We start from the raw sequence: 27060 nt of genomic DNA, 5'->3' as shown, positions 1-27060 counted from the left end.
ACATTCAGGTGATAGCACTGCAAATTCACTACATTTGTTGCAGATTCTTTAGTGCAGAGAGAAGCAGTGTGAGAAAGGCCTTAAAGTGAGTTGAGGCCAATTCCATTGTCACTTAATCTCTCTCAAACAGAGATTGATTAAAATGCACACAAGGAAAACAATAGTCAAGCACTCTTTATTGATCTGATTTTTTAAATTCATTTGTGGGACATTGTTAAATAGTACATGAATCCAACAAATGCAGCACCGTTTTCATATCTATTAGATGTTGCATCACTGCTATGGCTGTCACTATGTCACAATCCAGGTGAAGTCATTTTACTGTTAGTACATGACCTGTATACATCACCTTCAGGAATCTTCAATTACATCTTATTTCTTGTTCAACTTCAGTTTCATCTGGTGAGCTCTCTCCAGCAGTCATTCTGATTCTTTCTCTATGTCCTTAAACTAGCAGATTATTCACAGTTTCTACTCTGGGAAAATCACTGTCGTGTGTTGTCTGCATTGATTCTGGAGAATGAAAGATCCAGAATATAGTTAGGAAACAATTGATTTCATTCAGCTTTACTTTTGAGTGTAACCATCTTGAAGTTGGAGAACAGTATTGAAGCTGTCAAAGCTTTACTGAGATCCTTTGGATATCTGCATAATCTCAGTTTTCAAGGATTTTTCACTTCTACATGCTGCTAATCAGTTTATGTAAGTTAATAATTTCTTGATCACTCCCTTCTTTTTCAACTTTTGTATCTTTCTAGGTCATTAACTTGAGCCATTTCACACAAGTCTGCAGAACTCATGATGTTGTGTGAAATACCAGCATCTGACACTTCACATTCACTTGATGTTCTCCTTCTGCAGTGATCATTTTAACAGTCACAAATTATTTATCACATTTAGACCAAGTGATTCATCAGAATTGTCAGCTTATAACTCTCCAGTAGCCTAGATTTGTTTCGCTTCTTTCTAGATAAATGCCTGCAAAGTGATTGAGCTTCTTACAGTTAGAGCATTGCATTTCCTATGCTAGACATTTTTAAGTTTCTTTTGTACCTTACTCTCCGCAATATTTGCATCTGGTCTTCTGGCATTTATCTTTTGCTGGATTTTCTGTAAATATTTCTTCTTTTTTCCTCATCTGTTCTCATTCACCATGGAGTGTCTCTCAGCATAATGCAGTTACCTGTTCTTCGATTAATATGATCAAGCTGACTTGGAGCTTCAGCAGTGTTGGCAGGATCCTTTATACCTAAAGCAATAGTATCGCTGATGAGATCATATTCCATTTGTCCAAACTCTCAGCATTCAGGTAGCTCTGCCAGTGACCAATAGTCTCCCTCTCCCCTTGAGCTCTGATATAGAATTAAAAACTGTTCATGAGGAACATTGATAAGGGGTTCCAAGTTTGTCTTCAAAACCTACAAATTATCTCCTGGCTTTTTTGCTTTTTGGTGAGATCTAGGCTACAAAACAGCTTGTAGCACTCTCTCCTCAGCAGTTTTAGCAGAGTGCCATTCAGAGTGGGAAAATTGCACTTTGGCCAAACTAGTCCATTCATTTCCAGAGCAGCAGGGAGTGGAAAATGCAAAGCTATTTTGACTCATATATGAAATTCAAAACTGCAGACTTCTTAAAAAAAATTTCACTGCTGTTTGGTTCAGCAGACTGCTGTCTTCCAGCCCTGAAGTTCCACACATTCTCAGCAGATAGTCTTTGCTGTGTTTTGAGAAATAGTTGGCTCTCTTACAGCTCTGACAATGCTCATATTTTCAGCTGTACCATTGTGACACCATGGTTTGAATTTTCCCAAAATCACCAAAGTGTCAATTTTGCTGAGTTTCACTGAGGGCTTCTCTCCTAGTGGGTTTTCTCACACAATTTTCTGCAGTTTGCCTCAGCAACAATGCACTTCTATGAGGCCTTGCATGTGCTATTTTCTGCTCCGCAATGGCAGACGTACTCACCACTGCCAGGATCTCTCAGGATCTCCAGCACCAATTTTTATGTATAGCCATGTACAGTTAAAGTATGCAAAACAAGAGCTGCCCTTCACAGAACCCATAGTGAGAAAGGAACGAAAGAGAAAAGCTGCTGAGAGCACATAGGTGGCATGGCTGACACTTCATTGCAAACACAGTGCACATTTGAAGATGGATTGCTACTTATGAACCAAGCTACACAAATTATCCATTCTTGTCATCATCCCATCTCAGAATCTGGATAAAGGTATGCCATTCTGCTCCCCAATATAGCTGAACACCTTCCCATTGTTCAGAATCTGTATAAAGGTATGCCATTCTGCTTCCCAATATAGCCAAACACTCATTGAACAATGTGGGATTATAATCTACTGGAAAACATTAAAATAGTTGAAATTATTCACTCTTTCAGCAAAAACATAAAACTGCATTTGCTTCTGGGGAGAAACAAAGGCTGCTTGCCTTGCAAGCCCAACAAATTTACCTCTATGAAGGATTGTAGCGCCATGACTACAGTGATAACAGGCCCTACCGTAACTGGATCCATTGGTAGAAATAGATCTTTATCACTTCTGATACCTATGTGGTCCTTCCAGTCTCTTTTGTTTTAGACTTGGTGAAGCTTTCATGCAATCAAGTAGCTTACTCAACCATTTCAGGGCAAGTAAGGATGGCAAATTTCCTTCCTCAGTAACCTTAATGAAACAAGTGTGTTTTTAAGAAAATTGACAATGATTTCATGTTCACCATCACTTCCACATCTATTAACTAAGTGTAAACTCAACTAGCTACTATGATGAGATTTGAACCTATTGTCCCCAGAGCAGCAGGCCTCTGGTTACTAGCCTAGTAACATTACCACTAACCACAATTTTCCACTTTCAGCTCCTTTCCGACTGAGGAACATCATCAAAGACAGAGTCGATCAGCTCACTCCAATGCTATTGCATTGTTGCTCTATCTCTGTTTCCTCTGTGCAAGGCTCCCTGTGGAACCACAGTATAGTGCACTTAACTGAGTGAATTCCAGCTCTTCAGAATTAAACAGCGTTCAGCAGGGGAACAAGACTGTGTGGAAACCTGTAAGCTAACTGCAGCTGTAACATTTTCCCTCTGTGGACCAGTCTAATAGAAGCAGTTTCACAAAAGGTTCAGGGACCTTTCAGCTCAGTTCTGAATATTTTTGTATTTTCATCCGAAGAATGAAAGTAAATTCACTCGGAAAACAAAAATAAGAGATGCCAAAACAATGTAAAAATGATTTATGAAATAAAACTGATTAAGAAATTTCTATTTAGGTTTGAAATGAGGTTTAGATATGTTTATAAAATATAATTTGACGTTATCTCTGAGGTCTGTAGTAACAAGCATATTGAACAAATGCATTACTCTGACAGTACAAAATACATAGATGAATAAAGAGTTCAGCCTACCAAATCTTTGCCAGAATGCTCTCAACTAAGCCATGAAAAGGCAGAATTCACAGAGGCAAAAGGATCTTAGCCATCAATGAGAGAGCTGGCAAGAAACCTGCTCTTTTTGGGGAAGACTTTCACAGCTTCTGGCACATGACACCTGACAGGCCAACAGTTAGCCTTTCCTCAGAACCAAGAAACCCAGAGCAGAAAATTCCTGTCTGCTGAAAGCTGACAATCAATGGCTAACAGCTCAGCTATACTTGGAGAGGCATTGGCTGCTGATAGTTCCTCATCCACCTGAGAAAATTGCGACAACTTCATGGATATTAGCAGGGACACGTTATGTAGGTATAGGTTGGGGGAACAGGAAAGTTGGAAGTCCATGTTGTCCCAAATGCTATGGTGTTTCTAATTTAGCTCTTTTGTATTTGGTAAGTTGCAGTCCAATAGGTTAATGGCTTCTACTGGTCGTGACAGAGATAACAAACTCATCCAAAGCCAGTCTGGTCAGTCGTGGAAAAAGATGAGTATGAGGACCCTGCAACAGCCCCTTTGACAAAAATGTCAAAAACAATGAGGTTCAGCATAATTCAACTGATATCTGCACATCCAAGCTGGTAAGTGGACTAGGAACCAGTTCATCTGTCTACTGTAGTCCCCACCGGCTTATGTTGCCCATGTTTTTGTAATTTGATCTCATCCTCATTGCTAAATTCGTAACATGGGGAGGCATTTGCAAGAAAGGCAGATACTGTAATAACAAGTTCATATCTTTAATGACACCATTGTGAACTGTACATACCTTTGACACATGGATATATTACAACAGCAGTACCTTACTGTACATGAGGATTGGGAAACATGATCTGCAAGACATCCTCACATATTAATGTCAAAACCAAATTCCTACCTGTTTTAGATGGCTGTTTCTGCACTGGTTATTTGTTTTAAAGTGGCTTGGAAATGTGGCTTTCAGTTTTCAAATGATTTTAATTTCTGTACATTTATAAACTAGGCAGATAGAAATATCCAGACTGACTGCCCCGACTTTAGCTTGTACAGCTCTCAAAGCCATTTAAGAAATAAGTAAGACTAATGGTGCTAGGAACTAATGTTCAGCAAAAATAAAGTTTATACTCCAGAGCTTAGTTGCAACCTCATGTATAATTGGTAGCCATGATTAGAACACACGGTATGATGAAATTAAGCATAACTAATCAAAATGGGTTGTGCATGTTTTTGTGCATATTTTTCTCTAGAAATATTTGAAGACAAAGTTGTGCTACAGCCTTAGTCTCTGTCCTTTATGAAATAAGAAAAATCTATCCTCCTTACGAATAAACTTCATTTGTGATTGAAGTGACACGATAACACCACTGCAGCATGGAATTGTGCAACAATGTAGTAGCATGGAAACAAGTTCTGTCACTGTGGTTACTGCAAGAAACAACACATATTTGCCTAGTCCTTTGATTGATACATCCCTTGAATGAAAACATTATACATTCAACATTAACATGATAAAATTGCTGCTACTGTGACAGTGATAGATTCAAAATGGTTGAGTTACCACCTCATAATTGCTGATTATTTCACTGTTGGTTTCAATGCAGTCTAGTGTTGGGTAACTGAAATACTTGCCTGATCCAATGATAGGCCTCTTCTACGCAGTAAGTTTGAGTTGACTCCAATTACCATTTTTGCACAGAACTGTATGTGCAGTTAAAATTGAAATAGCAGCAAATAAGGTCTGGACAAGTAAATTTTGTGTTATTTTTGTCTGATGAATCAGTGCAGGATTTCTGGAAAATAGTATGTTTACTGTGACGTATCTTACTCAGGATTGTCATCTTGCTATCCCTCTACAATATTAAAACACACTGTTGCCAATTCTTAAGCTCCTCCCACTGCCTCCCTCTCTACTCAACCAAAGACCTAAATGCTTACTTTTAATATAATTTGCTGATGTCCCCTACTCTGATCTCGATAAGTTCCATATATTCATTCACGAGGTAAGGGCATCATAAGGCCAACATTTATCTATTCCTCATTGTTCTTGAGAAGCTGGTAGTGGATTGTCTGTTTGCTGGAGTCCAAGTTGTGAAGGAAAGTGCTATCAGTCGGGAATTCAATAGGTCAGTTTATTAACATCAATTTTCTCTTGGGATTTTAAATATTTCATCCCTTCTCAATCTGTTCAAAGCATAACTTAATCACTTTTAATTCTTCACAGTTTAGTTTCTTTTATCTCCATCTTTTCAGATTTACTCAGATACTGTAAAGGATTACTGCATAACTCTTAGCTGGGATGAATTTAAAATTTGTATCAGAATTACATTGTAAATAAGATTATCAACATTCGCCAAGAACTACAGTGAAATTACTTCAGTACTCTGCATTATTAGAGTTTACTTTCATATATGTATTCATTTCAGATATAATATGAAGAAAGCTTTGACCCAGATCCTGCAGTCAATGATGCTCAATATCCATTATGCTCACTGTTTCCCATAAATATTCTGTGGGCTTTTACATTGTGTTTGGAGAAATCAACCGAGTGCAGCACAGTCTACAGAAGATCTGGGCATTGTGAATTGGACTAACAATATCCCATCTCATTTGAGAATCCTTACTCTGATGCATAGAATTGAACCTTTGTTTGGGGGTTGGGATTCTGATTTCGAATTAATTTCTAGGTCCCAGTCCTATGGCGTTTCCAATAATTTAAAATAGAGTTGACTATTTGGAATGGCAGATCGCCACTGTTGTAAATTGCTTGTATTTAATAACCTGTAGCTTGACAGTATAGAACTTGTAAAATCCTAGAAAAATATAGATTTTTTCAAAGCTTTTCATCTTCCATTCATCAGGGCAATTCAGAAGAAGTGCCAAATAACATTGTTGCTTTTCCTCTACCTTAGCATTCCTTGTGAATAGTCTGATAAGTACAAGACAAAAAGCTTTGGCAAAATGTGCCTTTTCTCAGCATTACTCATGCTGACATTTTGATGATATACATTTTACACTGTATTAGTCAAACTGTAACAAATTAGCATGTTAAATATATCAGAAATATTTGGTAGGGCCATTTAATTTTAAAGAATGACCTTGTAAAGTTCTTCTGTCGATTCTTGGGAGAATTTGAGTAAAACTTCAGGAGAAAAAAAACCTTCAAAATGAGTGCAATTTTGGACACAATTTGTGGCAAAATTACTGTATGTGTCCAAAGTGGAAATGCTGCCCCATTAACTTTAATAATAATTGTGTTGCCTACTTCATGACTGGTTATTTATGCCATTTCATATTGTTATTTCTATCGGTTTTGTACTGACATCAATGTAAACAAGATTAGTCATGTGATCCATGACCATATAACAGTATAGGTTTTATTATTATTATAATTCAATATTATGATAATATGAAACTTTTAATTGCTTATGCCGGCAAGACTTGGTAAAACATAAAGAAAAGAGATAGGTGGGGATAAAGAGCCTGAAGAATCCGTAATTGACACAACCTGCTAAAATTACAATTGAGAAGACTGATTATCTGCCAAATCCAAACAGACCTGGTATAAAAATCCCATATTTTATTATTACACAATAGCAAGCTATCGTTTTATTGAGAAAAGGTACTCATGACAATTGTGTCCTGAACTGACAGGCATGATCATAATGACAAAAACCTTTCCTGAAGAATGGTTGAAAAGCTTTGTTATACTTCACAATTGGCAATTAGCATTTCTCCAGCACTTCTTTAATATTTGCTGAGTAATGCTTAATTTACATTAAATGGCACTATGTATCCCAATAGGAAAAAAGGGAGCAATAGTGAACAATATGATTTATCACTAGCTATGGCCAACGAAATGCAGCCTTCCACCAAAATGTTTTCTTAACCTTACAACATCAAGCAAGCTAAGGAGTGACAAACTATTAAGGCAGACATTACAACAATTAAGATGTATTTTTGTATACAAAGTAACTTAAAAATATAACTGTGATTTTAAAATCTTTTACCATATTCAGAGGAGCAAAATGGTAACCTGCACTAGTTCTCTAAACCATATTGTTAAAGGAACCACAAATTCAGCAATCCTTACTACACAAGTGAAGATTTTCGAAACCTTTGTAATAGAATTTAGTCTGTGTGTTATCACCACCCTTGTATTTCAATCCAGTGTACTGTCACCATTTTCCCCGAAGTTAATTGATTTCAATACTTTCATTATTATTATCTTATATCAATTATATCCACTGTCAGTAGTAACATAAATTGCTGGGCAAAATACAATCAGCTGCCTTTCATGCTGATCAGACACTGAGGTGTCCCTCAATGGAAAACCTAATCAAAGTTTCAACAAAAACATAATAGCAAGTCAGTCACTAGAAAAAAAGTGATAGATTTTTATTACATAAGTTTTAATAACTGATTCACCTTGAGTATTTCTCGAAGGAGTCACATTATGTTTCCCTGAGGCCTTGTTACTAATATTTCACAATTTTGTAAGGTGAAAAGATTCAGGAAATACTGAATTTAAAAAATGCATAAGGATATTTTCCTCTGGTCAATAATTTCAGTGAAGCATCATGGTGAAAGCCCAGCTGGGTAGGGAAGGAAAATATGAGAAGGTGCTTGTTGCTACTTAATATTGCATCAGAGATTTTCAATTCGCTTTGATTGGAGATGTGTAACTACTGAAAAATGGGCAGGAATATTATAATAGGAGGGAAATGACACAGTGACATCCTGTGACATATTTTGTATAACTTGAGTTCCAGCCACTCTAGGTGCAAGGGAACTAGCAAGGTATGATTCTAAAATAATGCAATCAACTATATCTCCTGAGCCTGATGCAACCAATACATCTGGCAATAACCTGGCATTTGAATTGCAACATAATAAATAAATGTGATGGATTGCATTTTGGTAAGATGAATAGTGGCAGGACTTATACAATTATTGGTAAGGCCTTGGGTAGTCTTGTCAAACAGACAAACCTAAGGGTTCAGGTAAATAGTTCTTTGAAAGTTGCATTACAGGAATACAGGGCACTAAGGAAGGCGTTTAGTATGCTTGAACTTTATTACTCAGATCGTTGAATATTGGAGTTGGGACTTCAGTTTGAGGTTGTACAGGATGTCGGTGAGGTCACTTTTAGAGTACTGTATATAGTTCTGGTCACCATACTATAGGAAGGATATTATTAAATTGGAAAGCGTACAGAAAAGATTTACAAGGATGTTGATTGGACTGGAGGGTTTGGGTTATAAGAAGGGCCTGGATAGGCTAGGACTATTTTCACTGGAGTGTAGGAACTTGAGGGGTCACCTTACAGAGGTTTATAAAGAGGTTTATTAGGGATATAGATAACGTAAATAGCAAAAATCTTTTCCATAGAGTAGGGGAGTTTAAAATTAGAGGGTATATTCTTAATTTGAGAGAAGAAAGATGCGACAACTCAGAGATACCCATAGCCTTCTGGAACCTTCCTCCCCTCCTCTTCCGTCTGATTCCATCCCCTTTGATTCCATCCCCTTCCCCAACTCCACCTCCTGTCGGGTATTCACCATCCCTCCTAATCTTCCGCTATCCGATGCTAAACGTTCTGTACTCAGCAAAGGTCTCAGCTTTATCCTTATCTTAATGAAATTCGGGCATGGCATGATGTTAAATCTTTCTTCCACTGCCTTCACTTCCATTCCCATTTTCTTTGGACAAGAGTCCTCTCCCTGTCCCACAGACCCCTTTGCCCAGCTCCAACACTCTCCATCCACTTGGACCTCTCCCTCTGGCCTTTTACTTGCAGTCGATCTGTTCAATGAGAACTGTAACCTGACAATGGTCGCCTCAATTTCTCTGCTCCCCCTCACCCAATCTAACCTACCTCCCTCCAAACTGACTGCATTCTGTGTGCTTAGATCCAACCCTGTCTTTGTTTATTATGCCTGCCGATAAGGGTGGTGCAGTTGTAGTATGGCATACTGACCTCTACATTGCAGAGGAGAAAGTGAGAACTGGACATCAGAGTCGAAAAGTGTGGTGCTGGAAAAGCACAGCCGGTCTGGCAGCATCCAAGGAGCAGGAGAGTCGGCGTTTCGGGCATTAGCCTTTCGTCAGGAATGTCTACATTGCAGCGGATGAGTGCCAGCTCTCAGGTACCTCCTCCTATCTTCTCTGGAACATGACCACACCATGACACATCAGGCCATTGTTATCAATGATAGTCACTGATATCATCTCATCTGGTAATCCCCACAACTCCCCCACCCCCCCACGCCCAACTGCCTCCAAGCTGACAGTCCCCCAGCCCCATATAGCTCGCTTCTACCTCCTCCTGAAAATCTACAGCCTGCTCTTGCCCCATAGGTCTCCGTTCTTCTGCCTTAACTCCGTCTTTTCTCCTCTGGTCCAGTCTCTTCCCACGTACATCCATGATTCCTCTGACACTTTATGCCAGTTTCAGAATTTCCCATTTTCAGGGTCCACCCGCCTCCTATTTACAATAGACATGCAATCCCTTTACATATCAATCCCCCACCAAGATGGTCTCAGGCTTTCCCTTTCTTCCTGGAACAAAGGCCTGAACTGTCCCCAGCCACCACAACTCTCCTCTGATTGGTCAAGTTCGTCCTCACCCTAAGCAACTTCTCTTGTAACTCCTTTCATTTTCTTCAGGTCAGAGGGGTGGCCATGGGTTCTCACATGGCCCCCAGTTATGCCTGTCTCTTCATGGAGTATCCGGAACATTCCTTGTTCCAGTCCTAGTGCAGCCCCCATCCACAACTTTCTTCGATATAACAATGATATCATCGGTGCTGCTTCCTCTCTCATCTGGAATTGGAAATGTTCTTCGATTCCGTTTCCAATTTCCATCCCGCCCTCACCTGGTCTACCTCTGACTCCTTCCTTCCCTTCCTCGACATCTCTGTTTCTACTTCTGGGGATAGACTGGCCACTAATATCCACCATAACCCCACCAACTCCCACAGAAACCTGGACTATACATCATGGCACCCTGCTTCCTGTGAAGACTCTATTCTATTCTCCCAGTTCCTCTGTCTCTGTTGCATATGTTCCATTGAAGCCAATTTCGATGAGAGAGCCCCCCAAAATGTCCACTTTCTTCCTCAACTGAGAATTCCTCAGCGCAATTGTTGACAGGGCCCTCAACCAGGTCCAACCCATCTTCCGCACTTCCATCCTCAACCCCTCTCTTCCCTCCAGCAATAGGGTTCCCCTTATCCCTACCTACAATCCCATCAGAATCCACATCCAGAACATCATTAGCCACCATTCCTGCCACCTCCAGTGAGATGCCATCACCAGACATATATTCGCCTCCCCTCCTTTGTTCACCTTCAGCAGGGACCATTTCCTCTGGGACACCCTGGTCCACTCCTCCTTCACTCCCAACACCCATCCACAGCCCCATAGCACCCTCCCCTGCAACCGCCAAAGGTGTAACACCTGCCCGTTTACCTCCTGCCTCCTCAATATCCAAACATACCTTCCAGGTAAAGCAGCATTTTACCTGCACTTCCCACAATGAATGCATTCGCTGCTCACAATGTGGTCTCTCTACATTGGAGAAACAAAGCTTAGACTGGGTGACTGGTTCACAGAACATTCAAGTTCTGCCTCCAGAAAAGACGCTGAACTTCCAGTTGCCTGTTACTTTAACACACTATCCCATTCCCTGACCAACATCTCCATCTCAGGCTTGCTGCGGTGCTCCAGCGAAGCTCAGTGCAAGCTGGAAAGACAACACTTCATTTTCTGCTTGGGACCCTGCAGCCCTCCGGACTCAATATCAAGTTGAATAATTTTACGGCCTGAACTCCACCATGTGCTAGCCCCCTACCACACACATACCAGGCCTTGTTATCATATAGTCTGCCTTGACACATGACAGGGAGAAAATGAGGACTGCAAATGCTGGAGGTCAGAGTCAAGAGTGTGGTGCTGGAAAAGCACAGCAGGTCAGGCAGCATCCAAGAAGTAGGAGAATCGATATTTCAACATTGATTCTCCTGCTCCTCAGATGCTGCCTGACCTGCTGTCCTTCTCCAGCACCACATTCACTACGCACTACCTATTGTTAGCCACTAACAGTCTCATTTTCACAGCTATTCATCCTCTCGGCCAGATCGTAATTCACTCCTTTGTCTGTCCAACTGTTCTTCTCTCTCCTTGGACTCTATCCCCACTTATTTTTTACTCCTTACCCCAGTCCCTCAACCTAGCTTCTGCATACAAACCAACATTTTCCTAGCTACCATTAGTTCTGAGGAAGGGTCACTGAACCTGAAATGTTAACATTGATTTCTCTGCACAGATGCTGCCAGACTGCTGAGCTTTTCTAGCAACTTCTCTTTTTGTTTCTGATTTACAGCATCCACAGATCTTTTGGCTTTTATTAAGATTTAAAAGAGACTTGAGGGACAGCTTTTATCACACAGAAAGTGGTTTGCATGTGGAATGAACTGCCAGAGGAAGTGGTAGATACAGGTACAGTTACAATATTTAAGAGACATTCGGATAGGTACAGAGGAACTTCGATTATCCAAAGGACACGGGCAGGGAGTATTTTGTTCAGTTAATCGAATTCCCGATAATCGAATGCTGGATAACGTCGTTTAGCTGAGCATTGGGATCTTGACAGATAATCTAATATTCAGATAATCGAATGCTGAATTATCGATATTCCTCTGTACATGAATAAGAAAGGTTTAGAGGGATATGGACCAAATGCAGGCAAGTGGAACTAGTTTAGTTTGGAAAACTTGAACAGCATGGACACATTAGACCAAAGGGTCAGTTTTTGTGCTGTATGACATTATGATTCTATAACTTGCCAGCAGATACATCTTCATCAAGCATTCCCTTTCTGTTCGTTTTTTCCAGTCTGGTTATATTACCTGTCATTTCAGCTTTGATAAAGGAACTGGGTTCAGGTGCTTTTGAACCTTTCTTGCTTTCAGAATTTTTGACATCCCTTTGATTGTCCCCATTCCTTGAAATTTCCTTACATCTCAATTACATGCAATTTTCCCCTTGCATTACTAGTGTGCTTCTAGCATTTATCCAAAAGTGCATTTGACGTTATGCTAATAAGTTGAAAAGGGGAATTTCACTATGGCTTCACACTTGCATTTAGAGCTATCTGAAACATAGCACTTGCCAATCAGATCTAAATTATGCCAAAAGCAGAATATCTATGTCACAGGAAAGTGGTGAAGCAGCAATCAGTTCTACCTGAACATGTATTACAATTCTTTTTCATTCCTGTTGGAAGGATCATTAAACTTACATTTTTGCCTGCTTCTCTCACAAGCAGATGACTGACAGCATGTGAGAGGGGGTCTAAAAGTAGCATTTTGTGAAAGTGATGTAACCAAGTGAAACAAGAAATTTGACATATTTATTCCCGACAGGAAAAATATAAAGAGGCACATATGTATTATCCACAGGTAGAGCTAAATACAGGAAAACATCTAGTGTGTCTTGACAAAATCATACGAGATAAAAGATAAGCAATTACTTTCTGGTGCTGAAGGCATCAAGATTCCCCACTGGAATCCTTGTAGTATAAATACATTAAATGGTATATGATCAGAACAATAATAATTTGCAATTATGAACTGCATTTATCATAGCAAGATGTTGCAAGATGGTTCACAGAAAATTAATCAGAAAGAAAATGTTTATTCTGCCAAAGAATCAAATATTAGGAGTACTGACCAAAGGCTTGCACAAAAAGTGGCCTTTAAGAAATCTCTTAAAGAAGCAAAGAAAAGCAAAGAAACAGAGGGGTTTAGGGTGAGAGTTCCAAAATATAGAGATTGGATAGTTGAAGGCAAACCACTAAAATTGGAGGTGTGGAGAGATCGGAGAAGGATGTAAAAGCGAATATTACCAAGATGAGGCTGGACGGGCAGAGCAAACACCAAAGGGATTTAATTACAAGGAGGAGAAATTTATGATTTGATATATTTTGGGAATGATCCATTTAAGCAATACTAACAGGAATGATAGGTGAAGCTGGATTGGGAACTTCAACACAGTTCTGAATAAGGTAAATTCACAGAGATAAGGAATGGGAGGTAGCCAGGAAATAACTGAATAAACTAAGTCTTGACATGTTGCAGATATGGATGAGAGTTGCAGTATTAGGGTGAAAGCAAACAATATTACAAAGGTGAACATAGACTACTTGTGAAGAATTGAGAGACTGGAGGGTTTGAGTTATACGGAGAGGCCGAATAGGCTGCTGCTTTTTTGCCTGCTACATCAGAAGGTGAGGGGTGACCTCAAAGAGGTCTATAATAGCCAAGGTTTATTTCCCAGGGTAGGGGAGTCCAAATCTAGAGGGCATAGGTTTAAAGTTAGAGGGGAAAGATTTTAAAAAAGACCTGAGGGTAATGTTTTCACACAGAAGGTGGTGCGTGTATGAAATGAGCTTACCAGGGGAAGTGGTGGAGGTGGGTGCAATCACAACATTTAAAAGGTAACTATATGAATAGGAAGGGTTTAGAGAGATATCGGCCAAATGCTGGCAAATGGGTGTAAGTCTGAGTGGGATGTCTGGTCGGGTGGACGAGTTGGATTGAAGGGTCTGTTTCTGTGTTGTATGGCTCTGTGTATTTTAAGTACAGTCTGTATTGTACTGAGTTATTTAACAAATAGGAAAAACAACAGTTTTCTTGCATAGCACCTACTGCCAAGATTCTGACAGGCAGATAGGGGTCTCACTCACCGGTCACTGAACGGCAGAGATGCCTGACAGAATCTAGCATCTTTCAGGATTTGTGGTCCTGTTTGCTGACATCAGCTAACCAATCAGAGGCTGGAAACACCTCATGCCACAAACACCAGTGTGACTGGTAGCATGGATCTCCAGACCAAAAGGTGAGTGAAAGCAGAATAGGCATTGCAGGGTTGTAGGATGTTGGTAGAAGAAAGTGAGAAGTAAAGGCAGAGTAGTGGCTTTCAGCAGGACTGCACTATCACCCATCCAAAACCACCGCCTTCCCAATGCTGGGTCCTTCAATTGTGATTCACTGTGATAATGCAGTGGGTTCAGGGATTATGATCTGAATTGACATCCTGTTGCTGGCAGCCAGGAATTCAGAATCAGCCCTTTCCATGCTCCCACTTAATCAGACAGAGGTTTTACTTCTACCAGGAGACTGGCTGTGGTCTTAGTCGCGATTAGGTAGGCCAGACCATCCTGATCCCCACAACAGCAGCAGGCTGCATTAAATCATATTAAAAATATAAATATCTTAATTCTGTTAGAGTTTTGGGATTAGCTATTGCTGTAAAAATGTGTTTTGGCTCTAACTGTCTTGTCACAGAGTTAGATGTTAGAAGTGAACTAATGATGCGCTTGAGTGCACAAACAATAATCTTCACCTCACAGCAAGCAGAAAGCTTTAAAAAATGTTCACATAAAAGCAGAGTTGTTTTGAAAGAGACAATTGCATATAACACCTACCTATACCTGAAGTTGGTTACCAGGCAACTGTAGGCCACTGCGACTTCAAATAATTCCTAAAAGCTATTATACAACCTATGCCATCTGTTCAGAAATTTCAGTACTTCATTTACTGTATTCACCTTAAATATTTCAGGTTTCCTGTAAACCTAACTGTCAGAAATTTATTAAACTAAAAAATATGGCTACAGTTTGAACCAGGTTTGCTGTATGAATAAACATGTTCTAATTTACTGCAACATAAGACAGCAGTATCACATCCTGAATTAAACACAGGAAATATATTTCCATGGGTGGCAGGGGCTGTCTGTGTGTCTCAGTTCTAAAGATGGAATGCTCCACCTGGTGGTATAGTAGTGAAACAGATATGAAAAACATTGCACATGATCAAATTGGTTGGACTTCAACAATTCAAAATCATGGTCATCGAGACAGAAAGCAAGCAGTTTCCATCCGACCAAGTCAAACTCAGCTGACATTAAAATCATGGATTTTCCAGTGCACAACTCTTTGTGCAAAATGAACCTAAGTACAAAGGCACCCTCTGCTGAACAAAGATGGAATAATAGCGCAATTGCTCTTTTCACATTAGATTTCGACTCCACTCTAATAAAACTCCGGTAGAAAAATAGGAAGGTTTTACAAAACAGTACCTACAATTTCAACTGATATTTTTAAATAAGAGCCATAAAACTTGACAACGTGAGTCTTTAATAGCAACGACATACACACCAGTGTGGTTTTGTTGAAGAAAATGTTACTGAAGCATTTTCTGATTTCTGTCTTCCAACAGAGAGTGCTTACTTGAAGAGCATATTAAAGACTGGATTTTTAATCAACTGTTAGTTAATGGGCATAAAATGTGTCAGCATATCCAAAATTACAAGAGGCATTCCCAGTAATCAAGATTTAAGGAATATATTTCATTTCCACTGTCATTTTTAATTAAGCCACAGGCCACTCATGCTCTAGGTCTGGAGTACACTGTTGGTATGTGAAAAGGTGGCTATGAGGCTGAGACTGAGTGATTCTTTTCTTTCCTTATCACTCAGTTTTGTCTGATCACTGCTACTTGGACAAATGCCAGCTACTGGGTAGGTGAATGAAAAGTACAAAGTTAAGGTTATGACGAAGGGGTAGTGTAACAGTTTCACACACAAGCTACATGTGAAACAGAGATAATTGTAGCATCAAGAAAAGTGGGTTGTGAGAAATGAGGTTAGATATGTGAGTACCATCAACCTTTAATGAGGCCACAGCCTCAGCATCAGCTGCTCCAGTGATGGTGAGCATAATTTTCTCCGTGGGGAAGATGCAGATGGAAAAACAGCCATGCCTATCCCCAACTGGTTATCACCAGTCATCTCTGGCTAAGCACTATCTTGTCCTTCACATGAAAGGGAAGAGATGCCGTGAGGTGAAGCTATGATTGCCAGATATGAGAAATGGGATTGGTGGGTGAGAAATTGGGAGGGGTACTGAACACTCTTCGAGGCTGCTTGTGCATTGGTGAGGTATGATATTTCGATTTAATCATTGACCTTGATCAGTCATGCCAGAATCTGTTGCAGGACTGTTTCCAAGTCTTTGGAGCTTGACTTTTGGAATTAAGTACTAATTTTCTGCTGCCATTGCCTCACGCTGTTTGTCTGGATAGCTTCTTGGCTCCCAGCCATTAGATCACATCTCTTGCCCTCTCCTTCTCAGTTAAAAATCACACAACATCAGGTTATAGTCCAACAGGTTTAATTGGAAGCACACTAGCTTTTGGAGCGGCACTCCTTCATCAGGTGATTCATCCTATCACCTGATGAAGGAGCGTCGCTCCGAAAGCTAGTGTGCTTCCAATTAAACCTGTTGGACTATAACCTGGTGTTGTGTGATTTTTAGCTTTGTACACCCCAGTCCAACACCGGCATCTCTAAACCTCTCCTTCTCCTACACCAATGCCTCTTGCATAATATCAGCACTTTTCGTAGCCTGGGGTTTCTGGGAGTTTATGTCGAATTGATACTCCATGGGAAAGAGGAAGTTGAGAATGTCAGTGGTGCTGAGGTCAGATATTTTAAGAGGTATCTGGGCATCCTTGGAAAGTATGACTACCATGAGCAGCACAATATTATGTCAGCAGATGTACCTGAAGAAATATTGACTTTGCTGTGCATACTCAAGGTGGTATGGATAGAACATAGAACATAGAAGAATACAGCGCAGTACAGGCCCTTCAGCCCTCGATGTTGCGCCGATCCAAGCCCACCTAACCTACACTAGCCCACTGTCCTCCATATGCCTATCCAATGCCCGCTTAAATGCCCATAATGAGGGAGAGTCCACCACTGCTACTGGCAGGGCATTCCACGAACTCACGACTCGCTGAGTAAAGAACCTACCCCTAACATCTGTCCTATACCTACCCCCCCTTAATTTAAAGCTATGCCCCCTTGTAATAGCTGACTCCACACGTGGAAAAAGATTCTCACTGTCGACCCTATCTAAACCCCTAATCATCTTGTACACCTCTATCAAGTCACCCCTAAACCTTCTTTTCTCCAATGAAAACAGCCCCAAGTGCCTCAGCCTTTCCTCATACGATCTTCCTACCATATCAGGCAACATCCTGGTAAACCTCCTCTGCACCCGTTCCAGTGCCTCCACATCCTTCATATAGTATGGCGACCAAAACTGCACACAATACTCCAGATGCGGCCGCACCAGAGTCTTATACAACTGCAACATGAATGTGGGACTCTAGAACTATTCGAGTTGCATGAAACTGAGTTACACTTTGAATGGCCCATGCCATTATTGAAGGCTCATTCCAGTCGTGTCCAACTGGTCAACTTCAGGCCTTGCTGCAGCAATCATGTGTTGCATGCAGTAGAGCTCCCACTTAGTGTCACTCTGAAAGATGCCCTTGTCATTGTGAGAGAAAAGGGGCGGGTACCCATATAGATCACCAATTTTAGCACATAGATGTTTACCTCAAAACAAGAACACCCCTAGGTTTCCTTAAACCTGTCATGGACGATAGACCTACTGGAGGAAAGAACCTTTTTTTCAAAGATGGGCATTGGCAATTTGGAGGAGAGCTGGAAATGTGTTGCTGGAAAAGCGCAGCAGGTCAGGCAGCATCCAGGGAACAGGAGAATCGACGTTTCGGGCATAAGCCCTTCTTCAGGAAATTGTAAAGTATTCCTGCAATTTGGAGGAGATCCAGAGGAGGCAGCTCATTTCTATTCTCACCAAGTACAGGACAACTTTCTGTAAAGATGATGCTGATGATTTGGCTAATGTGACCTGGTAAGCCATAAGGTGTCAACAAAAGATGAAAATCCAACAAAGGTTCCTTACTGCTAGATCCCACCCAGTCCTGGGAGGAAGTGTGGGACCACCTGCAAGAAGTTTTTAGAGCAAGGTATTATCCAAGAGACATCAATTCCGTATGCCTTCTCATAATCCTCGTGAGGAAGGAGGACAGAAAACTGAGCATTTTTATTGATTACCACAGTGACTCATAAGGATACTTTGCTTGGATTAAGGAAGCACTGCAAGTTCTTAAAGTTGCAAAGTATTCCTGCAATCTTGATTTGACACATGGTTACCACCAGCTAGTCATTTTTAAATAAACCATTGAAAAGAAGGCATTCCAAACAGGTACCAATGGACTTTACAAACACATGAAAGTATCATTTGAGCTCTCCAGTGCCCCTTCCACCTTAACATATGCGGTGGATAAAACCTTTGGTGACCTTAATTTGCAACTAGTTTGTGTTTCTCAATGATATATTCATCTTCAGCTCAACATTCCAGGAGACCCTGGAAAGTCTAGGCACTATCTGAAGCTGCTTGTTGCAGATTAACTTGAAAGTCAAACCCATGAAGTGCCAACTTTTCTGGACCAAAAAAAGGCATTACTCTTGACAATAGGAGTTTAGTACTGGAGTGGACCCAGTCTAAGATGGGAGCGAACTGTGGGTGTACCTTGGTCTAGCTTGTTACAATAGGGGGTTTGTGTAAGGCTATGCACAACTGGCTGTCCCACTCCACAATCTACTGAGAAAATCAAAGATTGGTGTAGGAGTGTTTGTGAAAGGACACACAAGGCAAGATACCTGACAGATCAACATGACAGTTGGACATTCGCATGTGTGGACTCCTTTTGTACTCAAGCAGAAACATGTGTCATCACCTATCCTTGGTTACCCTTTCACACTGGAAACCAATGCCAGCTTCCTTCGCCCAGCAGTGGTACTGTCACAGGCTCAAGGAAGGACAAAGTGGTTAACACTCATGCCAGCTGTAGTTTCAAGCCAAATCACAGGAACATGGAGAATTAACCCAGTATGAAATTTGAACAGCTAGCTTTGAGGTGGGCTGTTTCCCAGAGGATCAGAGACATTCATATCAGAGTTTTCAGTGTTTACTGACAACAGCCCATTTAGCCACTTTCTGTCTGCTGAGCTGGAGCAACAGAGATGCAAATGGACTGCGGAACATGCTCTATTTTGATACCAGATATGGTAGAGATCAGGCAAAAGTAAATGCAAATGCTGAATCCATCGGTTAGAAGGCTGACCATAGGAAAGAATGCACATTCCTGACTGGAGGGATGTTTAGTGCCATGCCTGTGCCTGAAATCAAAGACAACACTGTAACCGTGATTTCCTATCATACTCGGCCTAACATTGGTGAGCTTATGAGTGAGATCCAAACCACGTCTAGAGAGTAAGAGCAAGGTGTGTTTGCATCTTTACCATCTAACTTCAGAGAGAGGAACTCAGACAACTTTAGCCAATTAATGCAAGCATCAGCAGATTATTGGAAGGTGCAACATCCATCAAGCCAGTGCCAGCTGCTGAGGGAGTCCAAACTAGCATGGAACCTGTTGTGGAATTGGAGAAGGATGGGTTCACAACAAGCAAAGAGAGATCAAGCATTGCATCTTTCCGATAACCTCAAGTACCAAGTGTTTTGACCATAAGCAAGCAAGACACCAAATGGTGGAGAAAACAACTACCCTGACCAGAGAGTGTTCCTGGCTCAGGATGATTGCTGATACTAATGACTACTGTGAGCAGTGTACTTACATTTTCAGATGCATACCATTAGAAATGACAGCTGTTTTGTCAAACCTATATCAAACATAGTTTTGGCCAGATGTGGTGTAAAAAAACATACACAAACACTTGCTTGGAAAGACGGCTCTCTTCTTTCTAAAAGGCTAAGGGTTTGATAGGAATGACGTAGAGACAAAATTTCACTTCTGGTGAGTGCTAAACTGGGGACAATAAAGACAAAACATTCTTTCAGGAGAAACATCCTTAACCAAATACAGGATAAAACATAGAATGTGCCACCACAAGGAATGCTGAGGCAAATTGATGAATTTAGGGGGAAGTTAGATAAGAACATGTAGGACAAGAAGGATATGCTGATAAAGTTGGGAAGGGGCGGGGGGGGTGTGGGGGTCGGGGCGGCTCCTTTGGAACATAAATGCTGATGTGAACCAATTGGGCCAAACAGCCTGTTTCTGCCGTGTAGATTTGATGGAACTCAATGTTAACATCACTAATCTTGCTGTATGTCTGTGATGACAGGCAGGATAAATAATTAAATATTGTCTGCAACCCATTGTATTGGACACAAGAACTACATTTCACTAAATGCTGAGACATCATGTAGAATGTAGTAGTGGATGCCACTGTCTGTGTATGGACAGTGCCAGTCAGACAAAATGCAGATTTAAGGAAAAAGAATGAAACGTAATTCAAAAAGAAGTGGGAATAGAGTCATCGAGTCATAGAGATGTACAGCATGGAAACAGACCCTTCAGTCCAACCCAACCATGCTGACCAGATATCCCAACACAATGAGTCCCACCTGCCAGCACCCGGCCCATATCCCTCCAAACCCTTCCTGTTCATATACCCATCCAAATGCCTTTTAAATGTTGCAATTGTCCCAGCCTCCACTCCTTCCTCTGGCAGCTCATTCCATACACGTACCACCGTCAGTGTGAAAAACTTGCCCAGTAGGTCTCTTTTATATCTTTCCTCTTTCACCCTAAACCTATGCCCTCTAGTTCTAGACTCCCGCACCCCAGGGAAAAGACTTTGTCTATTTATCCTATCCATGCCCGTCATGACTTTATAAACCTCGACAAGATCACCCCAGCCTCCGGCGCTGCAGGGAAAACAGTCCCAGCCTGTTCAGCCTCTCCCTGTAGCTCAAATCCTCCAACTCTAGCAACATCCTTGTAAATCTTTTCTGAACCATTTCAAGTTTCACAATATCTTTCCGATAGGAAGGAGACCAGAATTGCACACAATATTCCAACAGTGGCCTAACCAATGACCTCCCAACTCCTGTACTCAATACTTTGACCAATAAAGGAAAGCATACCAAACACCTTCTTCACTATCCTATCTACCAGCGACTCCACTTTCAAGAAGGTATGAACCTGCACTCCAAGGTCTCTCTGTTCAGCAACACTCCCTAGGACCTTACCATTAAGTGTATAAGTCCTGCTAAGATTTGCTTTCCCAAATTGCCACACCTCACATTTATCTAAATTAAACTCCATCTGCCACTTCTCAGCCCATTGGCCCATCTGATCAAGGTCCAGTAGTAATCTGAGATACTCTTCTTCACTATCCACTACACCTCCAATTTTGGAGTCATCTGCAAACTTACTAACTATACCGCTTATGCTCACATCCAAATCCTTTATATAAATGATGAAAGGCACCGATCTTGTGGCACTCCACTGGTCACAGGCCTCCATCTGAATAACAACCCTCCTCCATCACCCTCTGTCTTCTACCTTTGAGCCAGTTCTGTATCCAAATGGCTAGTTCTCCCTGTATTCCATGAGATCCGACCTTGCTCACCAGTCTCCCATGGAGAACCTTGTCGAACGCCTTACTGAAGTCTAAATAGATCACATCTACTGCTCTGCTCTCATCAATCCTTTTTGTTAATTCTTCAAAAAACTCAGTCAAGTTTGTGAAACATGATTTCCCACGCACAAAGCCATGTTGACTATCCCAAATCAGTCCTTGCCTTTCCAAATACATATACATCCTGTCCCTCAGGATTCCCTCCAACAACTTGCCTACCACCAAGGTCAGGCTCACTGGTCTATAGTTTCCTGGCTTGTCTTTACCACCCTTCTAAAACAGTGGCACCACGTTAGCCAACCTCCAGTCTTCCGGCACCTCACCTGTGACGATCGATGATACAAATATCTCAGCAAGAGGCCCAGCATTCACTTCTCTAGCTTCCCACAGAGTTCAAGGGTACACCTGTTCAGGTCCTGGGGATTTATCCACTTTTATGTGTTTCAAGACACCCAGCACTTCCTCCTCGGTAATATGGACATTTTTCAAGATGTCACCATCTATTTCTCTACATTCTATATCTTCCATGTCCTTTTCCACAGTAAATACTGATGCAAAATATTCATTTAGTATCTCTCCCATCTTCTGCAGCCCCACACAAAGGCCGCCTTGCTGATCTTTGAGGGGCCCTACTCTCTCTCTAGTTACCCTTTTGTCCTTAATATTTCAAATTATATTAAATGGATCACTGTCTAAAATATCAAAAACTTCCCAAATGCAATCTTTTTATAGAAATAGAACTAATTATCTTGTACCATCTGGTGAGCACTGTCTGTTGTGAATAGGTAACTTTCCATTGACATGAAGTCAATATACTGCATGGTCTATTCCTTTTTTTTCCAATCAGCTAATATTATTTGTAACACAGAGAATGCAGCTTATTATTGTGTTTGGGTGTGGACATTGTTGACAATGCAGCATTTATTATCCATCCTTAATTACCCTTAAGGACGTGGCAATGAACCACCCACTTAACTGTTACGGTCCATGTATTGTAGGTTCACCCACAGTGCTATTAAGAAGAAAGTCCAGGATGATGACCCAGGAACAGTGAAGGAATGGCAATACATTTCTAAGTCAGGTTCATAAGTAATAAGGTGTGAAACTTATAACGGCAGTGTTCCCATATGTCTGCTGCCTGTGTTCCTCTTGTTAGTAGTAATGATTTTGGGAAGTACTGATGAAGATCTGTTGCAAGTTACCCCTGTACATCCTGTGGTAGGTACACACTGCTGGCACAGTGCACCAGTGTTGGAGGCATTCAATACTTAAGGAAGTGAATGTGGTGCCAATCAAACAGGCTGATCTTTCCTGGACAGGATTGAGCTCCTTCAGTGTCATAAAACACACTCTTCCAAGCAATATTCCATCACATTCCTGAGTTTAGAGATGGTGGGTGGGCTTTGGGGAGTCTGGAGACTATTTAATATTCAGAATTCCAAACCTCTGACCTGCCTTTATGTGTATTTGGTTGGTCCAGTTTAGTTTCTGGTCAGTGGTTACTCTCAGTTTCAGTAAAGATAAGTTGGTTAGATTTTCTTATGACACTTGCATGGAGGGAAACTTATGGCATTACATGAAAATTGGAGAAGTGAAAATGTCATTTTTCTATATTGTTTTTAAATTATCCTTTTCCAGGAGTAGGTGACAAAACACTTACTCAAAAGCTACTAATAACTAGATAAAGACCTAAGGTTGTTGAAAAGAGCTACAAATTGAAACGAAAGCAGAGTTAATGTGGGACTTGTTTGTGAACAACCTCAATATCCTCATCAGGACCACTTCTAAATGGCAAGAAACTGATTATTTGAATAAAAGGAGAAGGCACATAGGCCAGTGTTGGTGTTTTCTCAGGTGTCTGTCCATGGATCCAGCAGGATTTCAGAGAAGCAAGCAGCTCCATTGGTTAGGGTACAAGGTAGGATAATGTGGCCTAAGTTTAACAGAAAGGAATTTCTCCAAAGGTATACCTTCACTTAACTCACCACATTGAAATAGTAATGGAAGGCTGTTTTTGGAAAAGGCTACTGTGGAGCTTATGCAGTTCTGTACAGAAAATATCACAGTTTATTTCAATTCTTACAATTCTGTACAATATTAATAATGATGCACTGATGTAACTTGTAGTTTCATTTTCTTTATTTCAGTACAATTACTGCATTAGGACACAAAGTAATTTTCCACGTAAAAGTTAAGATTTCTGTTGTAACAATAGAAGTTATATCTTTTTGAGTCACCAGAGGGCGCTAACACCTTAGTTACTTAAAAAAGGTCAAATGAATGAGCAACCTGGTACGGTTAAGACAGTAAAACTTACTGCACATGCACTGTACAACGGATTCCGAACTATAACAAAAAAAAATCAAGATACTTTGCCAAATCACTAAAATGTACCTACGTTAAATTCTTAATTGTTTCACAAAATTGGAAATTGAGTAACAAGAGGACAGGAGCAGTGGGTAAATGTCTTCTTGCTCGGCAGTAGCCTGTAGATTTCAAGGTCAAAGCTGCCTTCTTAGTTCTGCTCCTGGTCTCATCTTATGATTCTGCCAGAGAGTAACGATGATGTTTGGATTGTACCTGGACCATGCTAATGTCCATTGAATCAAGTCCATTCAATTTTTAAACAAATCCAGAATTAATTAAAAGCCATCCTGTTCACTAATGTGCTCTAGAGATGCAAATCTGTCATCTTTACCTGGTATGGTGCACATGTGACACCAGACCCACATCAATGTGATTGCCTCTAACATGCCTACTTTAACATGGTGAATAAGGGATAGATAATTTATGCAAGTCTAGCCAGTGACACCAACATCTCATGAATAATTAATTTCTAAAAACATAAACATTCACTCCCATTATTAAATACTGTGCTGCAGGTCAAATTCTATCTGCAAAGAAGAGCCATGCCGATGACCAGAGGTATAAAGTTGCCAGCAGTGGAAAGGGCCCCTGAGATGGGAGGGTGGAACCTTGCCGAGAAGTCGGGGGGGTCCAACAGCTGGACAGCTGGTGACAGAAGCATCCTGCAATCAGGCATTGGCAAGCCCTTGGTGGCCTTTCTCTAGAATCAAAAACCCAGGCTGGCAGTCCCACCCAGTAGGAGGTGATGGTTAATTACCTACACGACCCCACCCCCTCCTACCATGTGGCAAGCTGATTCGCCCAGATAGACATTCTTTGTTATTGGGTAACCCCAAGAAACTGGGAGTAATGCTGCATGAATTGCAGGGCATCAGTGGTCAGAAGGAGCTGAGAACATATGAGGAGGAAATGTCCATCTTTCCAAATGGTTGCTTTTGGCTGAGAATTTAAATGAAAGCTTCTCAGGTGAATGTGAATAATTCCATAATCATTGAAGAAGGTGAAGAAGCAAGTTACCATTCACAACCTGGGATAATATTCTTCCCTCACAAACATCACTAAAACATATTAGATCAGATGGATTTATATCCGCTGAAGTTTAAAACAGCTAGAGGCAACTTAGTTAAAACATTTAAAATCCTCAGGCATGTTGACAGGGTGTACGTTGACAGGATATTTCCTCTTATGGGAGAATATACAACTAGGGAATTATTACTTGAATATAAAATATAAGGGTTACTTCATTAATAAGGATAAAGAGAATTTTTTTCTCTCAGGGGATTGAGTGTGTTTAGGAACTTTCCTCAAATGGTGATGGGAGCAAAATCATTGAATATATCTAAGGCAGAGAAAGATGACGCTTGACAAGTGATGACTGAAAGAGTAACCAGGGTAAACTGAAGTAGATCAGTTGTGATGTTATTGAATGGCAGAATTGGCTCAAGGGGACAAATGGCCTACTCCTGCTGTAATTCATCTGTATCTGGTCTTTGTCACATTGCTTTTTCCAGCACTTTGCTGACTGGAACTAGGTTGCCATATTTCTGATATTACAGAAGTGACCATGCATAAATAAGGGTATTATATTATCTCTACAGTGTTTTATGGCATCCCAAGGTGCTACATGAAAACAAACCTTTCTTTCTTTGGTTGAGAAGCTGACCTTGTGAGTCAAGTCATTAAAATATCAATGTTTCAGGACAAAGTTAAAAATCACACAACACCAGGTTATAGTCCAACAGGTTTATTTGGAAGCACTAACTTTTGGAGCACTAACTTCATCAACTACCTAATGAAGGAGCAGTGCTCCAAAAGCTAGTGCTTCCAAATAAACCTGTTGGACTATAACCTGGTGGTGTGTGATTTTTAACTTTGTCCACCCCAGTCCAACACCAGCTCCTCTACATCAGTTTTTCAGGAATTACTAATCTACATATAAGCAGTGCAGACAGTCTCGTACGAGAGTTAAGAACAGTTTTGTTCCTAAATTGGCTGAAGCACGTGAAACTTAAAGCTGAGGACTTTCAAGACTCAATTGTGATAATATAAGCGATGGCATGCAGACCAATAGACAAAATAAGCCAATGTACAGTATTAGTGCAGATGTTGCAGCTTCTCACAACAATGATAGGAATGTCTGCGTCCATGCAGCTCACCTCCAGTCCAAACAAAAGAGGGTTTGCTTCAAATGCGCAAGTGCTCTGACACTAGCAAATCCTGAAAGACACCAGATTAGAGCTTCAAAAACTCCAATGGCACAATCTTAACACAAACTGCACATCCTCCGATAAACCAAGGTAACACCATCTTGGGTAAGATTTGTACATCCTGTGAAAATGGTTTTTACACACAAACACTCATGGTGATCAAGCAGAGTACAATTGTGCAGCATAATGTAGGATTTTGATGGTAGTCATATACCTAACAACTTGGGCCTCTCCAAAAGATGTTCACAAAGATCTGGTGATCTCTGTCATGTGGATTTCCTCTTTTCCAAGGTTAGATGGAATCTGGCACCAAATCAAGGAAGCATCTAGGCATCCAGCAACAGTGATGACATCAAGCAGAATTAGCAACCCATCACATTCAAGTATTTAACAGAGTAGCAAACAAGGATGTAAAATGCACTGATATCTTTCACTTTTAATGATATTTTACAGAGATCAAATAAATAATTGTGACAGAAACCTGGGAATAAGGTAGAAACCATAAATAACCTTAATTCTTCTTTAATGTAGACTTTTTTGATATACATTAAATAAAACTCGTTTCCAGGGTCAGTGAGGACTGAACTATTTACAGTTAAAAACACAACCATAGCTCTTTCAAAAAGCTGAACATTTTTGAATTTTTTTTAACCTTTAGACTGAGCAGTCTGGGGAGAATTTCAACAAAGCA

General features: G+C 40.7%; 1 protein-coding gene across 1 annotated transcript in view; it reads right to left on the bottom strand.

Annotated features, from left to right (window-relative positions):
* Positions 1-27060, bottom strand: part of synpra (synaptoporin a) — a 380152-nt gene that overhangs the window by 245052 nt on the left and 108040 nt on the right. The window lies entirely within an intron of this gene.

This window comes from Chiloscyllium plagiosum, unplaced genomic scaffold, assembly GCF_037043375.1.
Source record: "Chiloscyllium plagiosum isolate Xiang-an unplaced genomic scaffold, Cpla_swu_hap1 HiC_scaffold_14, whole genome shotgun sequence".
Taxonomy (NCBI): domain Eukaryota; kingdom Metazoa; phylum Chordata; class Chondrichthyes; order Orectolobiformes; family Hemiscylliidae; genus Chiloscyllium; species Chiloscyllium plagiosum.
The sequence above is the reverse complement of the archived record's forward strand: the minus strand, read 5'-3'. Positions and strand labels throughout refer to the sequence as shown.